Source organism: Triticum aestivum, chromosome 6A, assembly GCF_018294505.1.
Source record: "Triticum aestivum cultivar Chinese Spring chromosome 6A, IWGSC CS RefSeq v2.1, whole genome shotgun sequence".
Classification (NCBI taxonomy): domain Eukaryota; kingdom Viridiplantae; phylum Streptophyta; class Magnoliopsida; order Poales; family Poaceae; genus Triticum; species Triticum aestivum.
Window position 1 is genome coordinate 135152683 of NC_057809.1, and position 9418 is coordinate 135162100.

Here is a 9418-nt window from a genome sequence, read left to right on the forward strand (position 1 = left end):
CGGGGATGGCATGGCGGAGCTCTCGAGCATGTTGGATGGGCGAGGGAGGGCCGAGGGCCGTGGCAACAGCGAGCGGTGGCGACGGGCATGCTCGACCATGGGGGGGAAGCAGAGGAGCGAGGGGGAGGGAGGTCCAGAGAGCAAGGGAGAAGTGAGAGGGGGGTTGGGGAGGTGGCGTGGCACTCATGGAGGCATCCAGGCCCTCGGCGGCAAGCAGGAGCTGGCGAGGCGCGTGCCAGCGCGCCGTGTCCACGCGCTCCTGTCCTCCTAGCGTGAGGAGGGAGATGACTGGCAGTGCCATGTGGGATGAGCCGGTAAGCTACAGGTGACCGCCAGGTAAGTTTCTCTCTTTTCCTATTTTTCTTTCTGTTTTCTATTTATTTTGCTCTATTTTGATTTAGTAATAATACTAAACCATTTTTGTTGCTTCTGAAATTATTTGTGGATGCAATATGGACTAGCCCAAAGCCCCACAATATTTTTTAGAATGATTGGAGTTATAAAAGTATTTATAGGAATTTATAACCCCAAGTCAAATACAATATAAGTTAATTCAAAAATCCAAGAATGTCCTAGATATATATTCATCATTTTTGGCAGAGGTTTCTACCTTAACCAAAAATCATGAACTTTTCTTGAGGCACTTTGGGTTCATTGAAAATGTTTTTAAGTTGAACCTACACTAGTATAAAACAGAGCTTTAAAACCGGTTCGTAAGGGCCTTTAGTGTCGGTTCCATAACCGGCACTAATTGGTGGGCACTAAAGGCCCCCCCTTTAGTACCGGTTCGGCACGAACTGGCGCTAAAGTGCCACCACGTGGCGTGAGCTCGCGCCCTGGTATGGGGGACCTTTAGTACCGGTTGGTGTTACCAACCGGTACTAAAGGTTTTTTTTGAATTTTTTTTGAAAATTTTGGAAAAAAAGTTGATTATTTTTTTCGATTTTTAATTTTTCTGAATTATTTGGTGATTTAGTCTCTAATCACCTCTCTTAACTGCTCAAGTGTGGATCACTAATTCCAAATCATCTAACTTCCCGACCGGTCACCCATCCCTCTCACTACTCCAGCCCGAGCACGCTTAACTTTCGGGTTCTATTCTCCTTCATTTCCAAATGTGCACTGGTAGTTTTCCTAACAATAGTAAGATGTCAATCCTATTAACCCTCAGGAGTTTAGCTTGAGCATGAAGTCACACATTTCACTGTTTGAGTTTGAAACTATTATTCTAAAAAACAGTAATTATTTAGTAACACTAATATTTCTAGAATAAGTTTGACCTTAGTTTGACCACAATTTGACCAGATTTGACCAAAATTCAAAAAATTGAAATAATGATTTAGTAACACTAATATTCTTGAATAATTATGTAGTAACATTAATACTTCTTGAATAAGTAGTTTGACCAGATTTAACCAAATTTTTTTAAAAAAACTGAAATTTGAGCATATCTTTTTTTCCTTTTGGAACTTGAGGATTCTAAAAAATTGCAAACAGGCCGTAGGCGGTCTCCATCGGATGCGGATTTTCGTGCTGAATTTTTTGATATTATACGTTTTTTTCCGACATCGTATGCAAAAGTTATAGCCGTTTTACATTTTCCCTACACTTTTTGCAAAACATGTCCAAATTTAAGTTTTCAAATTTTCCTAACGTGTAGATGTAGTAATATAACTACCTCTTGAAGGATTTTATTTTTTTTGAAGTTTTTATCATTTTCTTTTGATTTTTTTCAAAACTGAAATGGCGATCCAGGGGGGGTAGAGTTTGAAAATTGCCCTATAGTGCCGGTTTGTGTCTTCAACCGGGATTATAGGTTAAGACTCTTTAGTGCCGGTTGGTGACACAAACCGGTAATATAGGTTAGACCTTTAGTACCGGTTTGTGTCACAAACCGTCACTAAATGGGCTCATGGGGCCCTGGCCTAATGCCAGCCTACCACCACCCCTTTAGTACTGGTTCGTGGCACGAATAGGTACTAAAGGTTCATTACGAACCGGCACTAATGCACAGCCATCCGAACCGGCACTATTGATCACATTAGTGCCGGTTTTTTTACAAACCAGCACTAATGTGCTTCACGTTTGACCCTTTTTCTACTAGTGCTAGTTGAGTTCTTTTGGTGCTAGGGATTGATCACCCCTATTTCAAATTTAGATAAAATTTAAACATGATACAACACCATATGCTAGCCCTAGGAATTACTAGAACTAGGGATGTGACAACTCACCCCCACTAAACAATAATCTCGCCCCGAGATTCAAGACGTGAGGTAAGAAGACATGGAGGCACAAAGCTAGCACAAACTTCACGATCCAGGTTGCACCTCATAAGGTTGTTGATTCGTTGCATCACGTTGATCTTGACATCCTCGGATTTGAGATCTTCGTCCACATGAGGACGACGGAAAGAATCTCTACTAGGATTGATCTTCTCGAAGATCGAGCAATTCAAGATCAACTCGCGGAATGAGATGTTGAAACATCTCGAGTTGAGACACAAAACACACATCGAGAGGGATGGGAGAACAAACGACGAGGTTTGATTTGGTGGGCAACAATTCCACGCTTAAGGAAATGGTAGATGGTGTCAAGGTAGCGAGGAAATAATTGCCATGATTCTCTAGCGGGGCACCTTGGGAAAAGTGACTAGTAGAATTATTCCCTTAAGTGGCAAAAAGAATTACCTTCGATATAGAGATCATTGAAACTCTCTAAACCAGCCTAAGGCAAAACACAATTGATCGTTTGGAACAATTCGAGAGGATGGTATTACTCAGTTTGGAAAGGAAACTATGGTTATAGAACAACTCGGCAAATGGAAGGCACATTCCAGTTGATACCAAGGATATAACCTAATGACTGAGCGTTCTTTCAATAACTTGAGCATTTCCATATTCATCAAGGTTTTACCAACATCTATGCCAAGATCCTGATGACACCTCGTACTACCATGATGAATAACGATGGAGGTTGCAGATGCAGAGGAGAACAACACTTTCTCAGATTTTACCTTGACGACGCCAAGGAAACAAACTCTGGATGATCGAGCGAGAGACATTTAGCACTCCGCTTCTAATGTTCTCCTTGATGTACTAGCTTAACTCAATATCATTCGGTATCTGGAACATCAAATAAAGGTCTGACTTCGGGGGCACAAAAATCCATAAGGATCAACTTTTAGTATAGATCATACGAAAACCTCATGGAGAAGATGGTCAAATTGCTTAATCAAGAAGCTACCATAATACATCTTCCGGCTAGGTGTGTCGGCCAACATCAACCTTGTCGGGACCTACATCATAGATCTTGGAGAAGTTCCAATCATCATATCTGCCTGAGATTTAGATCCGGTTGGTAACGGAATATTTCAGACAACATGTCTGGAAAAGAAACTTTGCAACACAAATCGACGAGAGGACGTTGCGAGATTCTCAAGAATGAACTACAATAGGAATCTCCAAAACACGAGCTGGTTCTGCTACATACATGAGAACACGCTGTCCAAGACAAGCATGACCACGTAGTAGTCTTACAACAAAACACTACCGAGTTCTGATTGGGAACCATCATCGAGGATATCGAAGTCCTTGCATAAGGCATGCTCTTAAGAAGGAACTTATTCTCCTTGAACAAGTCAATCAGTGGCTTGGTGTGCTAGGAACACATATGGAGTGGAGGTAATTAATCTACCAAGCCATAGAATACTTCGCACGAATGCATGACTGACTTGGGATAATTCCAAAGGAAGCAAAAACAATCTCCCTCGAATTCACGGCGGCAACTTGCATCGATTGCACGTGAACTTAGAGGAAGTCAATACCTTCATCCAAACATATACTTCATGAACGGGGCATGAAGAAAATGCTTACACAAGTTTCCAACACTAGCTGGATGTTCAGCACGAATCATGGAGGAGACAAAATGCTGCTGATGGGCTCAACAGCAATTCATCAGAATTTCCATACCACTGGATTTCCACCATTATGTGAACAATCTGATAGTATTGGTTAGACCAAAAGATGTAATGGTGTATGCTCGAGGTATCAACCACGAGTAAGACAACATTACGAACATCGTTAGTACTGATTTGACTTGACGATAGCCCACACTCAAATCAAAGGATTGATAAGACAATAGGTTCAAGAACTGATCACAGGGACCAATCGATGAAGATATCATCTTTCTTCAACACACACTACACAAGAATATCCCTTTGGAATGAACTAAGTTAGGCAAGCTTTTATCTCCCAACTCTCCAAGTTGTTGTTCAGCTTAACCAACTAGCTCAGGGTATTCAACACAGAATCTTGAAGAATGGGTGGTTTAGAGGAAAACCAACATGATCACGAGCTCAACATAACAGTCAGGAAACAACTCGGTAATATCTTCGAGAAGATATTCGGAATATTACGAACCACCGATATGTTATTAAGCTCAAGAACAATCTTGCCTTTAGGGCAAGACAATGTGATCAAATAAGCAAGGGGTTGAATAATCCTAACTCATTGATCGAAGAGTGCACCGGAAATAAGGACTAGGTAGCACAATCAATCTTAGGATGATAAACCAATACCAACACGCTAAGAATGAGATTATTGTCCGCAAACTACCAAGCAACGGAGTTGCTAGGAGTATTGCTTTCACACATCATAGTTCACTTGTCGGCATTCCGGTTACAATAACATGGGAACCGAGGAATGGATAATGATGGCAAGAAGTATCACTGCATCAGGGATTCACAAGAGATGGTGCAATTCTCATGACATTCCTGACATAAAGAGGGTAATACTCCAGGTAAAACAGAACAAAAACTGGATTGGCATTTTGATCTGCGGAATACCACTACTTTGACCAGTCCAAGAAATGGATGAGGGACTGGAGTTTGTATCTCCTAGTAATTTCGGAATAGAATGGCTTGATGGACTAGAAGGATAACAGGCATCGATGAACACGATCGCACACATACTCTAGACTATCGATTGATAGACAATGGTCGGAATACAAGTGAAGAGTAACAACTCAAGGAACATATATTTTTCTGAGTTGGGGATGCATAGATTAGTATGTCGAGCAAAACTCAACATTTCTTCCGGATAACCCATGCAGAAGGTAGAATTGGCAGAGTCACAATAGAATGGAGAACTCATCAAGAGCACTCTTGTTGTGACCTTTTGGTTCAAAAGAACTTCTGCCAAGAATGGTTCATGGTATTTGGAAGAATGGTATACCACGGACCTCGAGGACTATCGCAAAGGTTACTAATATCCTAAAGGAACTAGCAAACACTATCAACATGAAGTAGGTAGGGTGAACCTCGGGTTCAAGAACCCAGGAGTAGAATACCTACTACTAAGTGGCATCACGGGATGCTTTCGAGGATGATGGCTAGAGGTATCACACTAGGCATACAAAACATGGCTAGATTACTAGATGACTCCCTAAAACATCTAGGGTCATAAAAATAGTTCCAACAGATATGTCGAGGTAGTGAAGTACCTCAAATAAGCAATTAGTGTGGTTAATCTGGACCAAAAGAACAACAAACCCAGAGGAAAAGGATTTTGCAAATGCATCAGATGGTTTAGAAACCTGAGATGACTCGGACAACATAACGGCTGTAAATGCTCAAAGGATTTGAGACATCCTGCAAAAATGGTGGCATAACCACTCAGAAGCACAATATCAAGGTTCGGAGACCAACTATGAACACACGGAAGTAGTAGAAACTGAACTGGGGCTTAAATCCATCAATCCTATAAGTCTCTATAATAGTAACTCATCATCCTGATAGATAGATGAGAAGGCCTAGCTCTTAATGCCCGTAGAAGAGAAGAGGTTGACTCAGATCAGAAGGGCATAAGGTAAAGGAGTAAAAAGAGCCTTACGTTCCTTTCCACAATCAATTCCCTTATATAACTAAAGCATATCTAGACTCAACTTCGACTAGTTTGGCTTGGTAATCCTCTAGGCAGTCAGGCTCTGATACCAAAGCTGTCAGGACCCCGATTCCAAGTCACACCGATCTAGCTTGTAATACCTCATATCACTTTGCGGCCTCACGCATGGTATTCCCACGGGTGTCGCCTTACCATGGCCCGGGACCGTTTGCGCCTTTTGGCTCACGTATATGATAGTGTCGCTAGCATCCATATGACAGAGAACCCGGGCCGACATGACTAGTCGTGAACCCAAAGTGGCACAAACTTACGGGGACAGGCGTACATGAATCAACATCGAGCCTGTCGGTCAGCAGCGTGCGAATCCGGGCTGTAGCACAGGGCTAACAGGACTTCGGGAACCCAGGCTGTAGCAGGCTAGGCAGGACTCTGGATGTCACCGCGTGACATTTCCCCAAAGGGACAGACACAGGAACGTAGTGAATCACATGCCGGCCAGTCAAGTGTTCTAGAGTAGTAGTGCTGGGCTAGAAGGACTCCGGCGAACCGGGCTGTAGCGGACTACTATGGCTCATGGAAGCACAAGACTACATTTCCTCATAAGAGAGGCTACCAAGGATAAACAACTAGGTTGTCAGATCCCACACATACCAAGCATTTCAATCATACACACAATATGCTCGATACGTGTAAATACAACATGGCATCACAACAAGACTCTACGACTCAAGTATTTATTCATTAGGCTCCGAGGAGCGAGATATTACAAACATGGGTCTCATGACCCAACATTCAGAGCATACAAGTCAAAGCACATGCGGAAGTTTAACATGTTTGAGTACAGACATCTACAAATGAAAAAGGCTGAGAAGCCTGACTATCTACAAGATCCTGCTGAGGGCACAAGATCGTAGCTGAGGTAACAAGCTAAACATCAAAGTCCACACGGAACTAATAGCGAGACTGATGTCTCTCTGCAAAAACATAAAATAGGCAAACGTGAGTACAAATGTACCCAGCAAGACTTACATCAGAACTAACTACATATGCATCAGTGTCAACAAAGGGGGTAGTGGAGTTCAACTGCAGCAAGCCAGCTTTGACTCAGTGGCTAACCTGAATTACGACTGCAAGCAACTCTTTTGAGGTGGCGCACACGAGTCCACATATTCACCATATCAATACACCACTATGGATCCGCTCCCGTCTCCCTACGGGAAGGCCATCCATAGCACTCACGCTTATCTTGCGAGTTTTAGAGTATCCACTTTCACTTGTCTATGAACTATACAAGCAACCCAGAAGTCCTTTACCGTGGACACGGCTATTCGAATAGATGATGTTAACCCTGCAGGGGTGTACTTCTTCACACACGCTCTCGCCACTTACCACCATGTACACATCGTGTATCTCGGCAACCTTCAAGCGGAAGCCTGGCGAGGGAGTCGGCCACGACCTGACTAACCACACAAGTCCCTAGTCCACGTTTATCACCTATTCGGGTTCCATCCACAAGGAGATCCGGCCGGGGTGTCGCTCACGACCCCAAACAATGTGAGCAGGGTTCCCAAGCCCACCATCCGGGTGCCACTTGGTACACCGTGCCACTGTGCCTAGTCTGTCCCAGCCAACCTGTACCGGGTGCCACTTGGTAGACTACTAACACTAGCTACAAACACCAGAAACTAGTTGCAACTCCTGGACAGAGATTAGGTTGATTAATAAGTCGAGAGAGCTTGGAGCGCCCAGAGCCCAATGTGTGGTAGTAACTGTTCATGGATCACAAACACAGAACTCAGTTCCTGAGGACGGCTGCAATGAGACAACCCACCATGTACTCCTACATGGCCTCTCACCGCTACCTTTACCAAAACGTGTTCACACACTTAGCTCTCAACAGTAGGACATGTTCACAACTTTCCAACTCATCCCCGGTGAATCAGACCTGACACAACTCTAAGCAATAGCAGGCATGACAACACAAGCATGAATGAGTAGGCACATCAAAGCTCAAACAACTCCTACTCATGCTAGTGGGTTTCATCTATTTACTTGGCAATGACAGGTCATGCAGAGGAAAGGGGTTCAACTACCACAGCATGTAACAGTTGAATCGCTGTTGTCCTAATGCAGTAAAAGAGAACAAGAGCGAGGGAGTGGGATTGTATCGGAATGAACAAGGGGGTTTTGCTTGCCTGGCACTTCCGAAGATAGTATAGTACTTCATCGGTGTCATCGAACTCATCGTCGGAACATCGTCTACTAAGGGGGAACAATTACCGGCAACAGAGAGGAAACACAATCAATGCAATGCAACAATATGATGCATGAATGTGACATGGTAATAATGTTATGATTTGCACTAATGCATCTAGCAACAATTTAAATGAAGTCCATATGGACCAAGGGTTCATATGCAAACTCCATATTTAGCATTTAAGATGCCATTATCATGTTTTCACTTATACAATAGGTATAAGTTGGTTTAACATGCATGAAAGTAGCATAAATGGATACGTTGCATTTTTCTGATAATTTTTCATATATAATTTATTTCATTTGGAGTTAAGGTTTAATTTCTATGATTTTTCAAAGTTTGCAACATTTTCTGAAATTTCCAAATCATTTTTGCATTAGAAATATTCTAGAAAATGCTTACTGCGTCAGCTCTAGGTCATGCTGGCGTCAGCTGGTCAACAGGGCCAGTCAAGGTCAAACCTGACGTGTGGGGTCCACACGTTAGTGACATGGGTACTAATCCCGGTCAAAACCAGCGCTGATAGGGTTTGACCCCGTGGTGGGGCCCACTGTCAGTGGCTGTGAGGTGGCTAATTAAGGGATTAGCCTCTAATGATGGAGCCACATCATCGTTGCCGGATTAAGCACCGGCGACCATCTCTCGCGGCAGAGGCTCGCCGGAGTTGCTCGGGCTCGCGCTACAGGCGTCCGTTAGCGACGCGGTTGGTCTCTACGGTGAGGTGAAGCTCGCACGCATCTGATGAAGCAGGCAGGCGGAGCTCTGGTGGTCTGTGGTGACGGCAGCAGCGAGCTAGGCGGCGGCCAGAGTTCGGAGATGCGCGGGCCTGCGTTGCGGGCGGCTAGCGAGCGAAGAGAGGGTTGTGCTGGGTTCCTAGGCACTCCAGGGGCACGCTAGGCAGCGCGTGGCGTCTAGAGGAGCTCGGCAGTAGTGTGCCCATCGGCCATGGTGGACGGAGTTGCGGGAGTTCTGTGAGAAGCGGCTACGGGACGACCTAGAGGAAGGGGACGGGGGGTAAAAGGAGAGGAGCTCACGGTGAGGTGAAAGGTGTAGACGGCGGGGCCGGGGACGACCCGGGTGGCGTGAATCGGCGTCAAGGCGTTGCGGTGCTCCCCAGCTCGCATGGCTCGATGGGGTATACGGGGATGGCGTGGTGGAGCTCTCGAGCACGTTGGATGGGCGAGGGAGGGCCGGTGGCCGTGGCAACAGCGAGCGGCGGCGACGGGCATGCTCGGCCATGGGCGGGAAGGAAAGGAGCGAG

The 9418-nt window shown here is 44.7% G+C and overlaps 1 pseudogene; it reads left to right on the forward strand.

Moving 5' to 3' along the window:
* Window positions 1-5812, forward strand: part of LOC123129539 (uncharacterized) — an 11757-nt pseudogene extending 5945 nt beyond the window's left edge.
* Window positions 5813-9418: the final 3606 nt, after the last annotated feature.